At 38.3% G+C, this 1,455-nt stretch overlaps 1 long non-coding RNA gene across 1 annotated transcript; it reads right to left on the minus strand.

Moving 5' to 3' along the window:
• Positions 1–378: 378 nt before the first annotated feature.
• On the minus strand, positions 379–1,076 carry LOC109590168 (uncharacterized). The gene is made up of 2 exons (XR_002189185.1): positions 873–1,076; positions 379–701 (listed from the first exon to the last, which is right to left on the minus strand). It is a non-coding gene; the product is annotated as an uncharacterized LOC109590168 (long non-coding RNA).
• Positions 1,077–1,455: the final 379 nt, after the last annotated feature.

Below are 1,455 nucleotides of genomic sequence, written 5' to 3' on the forward strand. Positions count from 1 at the left end.
TACCGGATTTAGAAGTTTTTGGCTTAGATGAGGAAGGCCCAATTGCTGCTGAACAACTGAATACTGTTGTTATCCCAGAAACACTTGAAGATTTAAGTGAAGAGATAAAGGATGCATTTATTCGCCAATTGGATCATGTCTTAGCAAATGTAGGCAGTGTTGATCCAAATGTGGAGTTTCTAGAAATAAAAGCATTGCTAATTGATCTGCTGGAAACCACATCAAGTTCTGAGAGTGATTGAAGTACAATTAGTACATATACTTACATTCAATGTTACATAATGATTTTGTATGAAATTGATTTCCTTTTGTGAACTCCTTCCTCTTTCTCTCACACACACATGCACCCTCCTATTTGTTGCTTAATTATTACATTGATTATTATACAAAGTAAATAAATGAATGGTAAATGACAAAGAAGATACAATGCTCATAAAATAGATAATGATAATGAATACACAATTCATAAACATATCACAAATTTGCAATTCATGCTATACCACAGTGAAGGATCTATCTTGTATCAGTACATTAAACTCTGCCTTGAGTTCTTCAGTATTTAAGATCTTAGTTGAGATGACAATAGTCTTTGCACAAGAAAAGAACTAGTTTATAGAAAAGGAGTGAGAACGAGATAGTTGGCCATTGGCCACGTGTTTCTGTATGTACTAAACCGTAAACCTTGGGAAAACTCAGGACGCCTATAAATCAGTAAACTACCGTAAATTTAGTTTAAATTTAACATTAGCAGGACCCAGGGGCGTAGCCAGGGGGGGCAAGGGGGCAATTGCCCCCCCTTTTTTAAAACTCAAAATTTAAAAATAATCAAATAATAAGCTGCTTTTGGAAAGAAAAGCTGTTCTACAACTTACATATCAAAGGAAAAGGCCAAAGCAGTCTTTCTATGATGCCATTATAAGGCTGAAAAGGTATTCAACGTTGCCTATGATCGGTTAAGAAGTCCGCCATGTTGAAAAATAGGTGTGTCCACGCCCCAAAAGGGCGTGGTTCCGCGAAATTTTGCGGCGCGCTTCGCGCGCCGCACAGCTTGCCTCCCTTTCCAAAAATCCTGGCTACGCCACTGAGGACCGATAATAATTTTGAAACAAACGGCTCGCCATATGGGCCTCAGGGCCTGGGGGCATACAACTGCGCTTTTCAGTTTTCAGCATTCATGTTCTGTAAATCCTCTAGAGTAGATCTATGTGTAGTTTACGGAAGTGATAAGTCATAGTATACTTAGTCTCTAATATCAGTGGAGAAAGCGCAAAGTCGCAGTAGAGTAACGGTGGGAGTTTACGGACAGCGGTAGTGTACGGACATTTAATGTTCAAAGTACCATAAAAATTTTAAACATTTGATTAGAAACCCAATTTTTTTCTGAGGGGTAGAGCTCTCTTACTGCAATAGCTAGAACCAATTTCAGCAAGTTTGCAATAGCTATTCCATGTTATA

The sequence above is a fragment of the Amphimedon queenslandica genome, unplaced genomic scaffold (genome assembly GCF_000090795.2).
Source record: "Amphimedon queenslandica unplaced genomic scaffold, v1.1 AMPQUscaffold_13510, whole genome shotgun sequence".
In the NCBI taxonomy this organism is placed as follows: Eukaryota; Metazoa; Porifera; class Demospongiae; order Haplosclerida; family Niphatidae; genus Amphimedon; species Amphimedon queenslandica.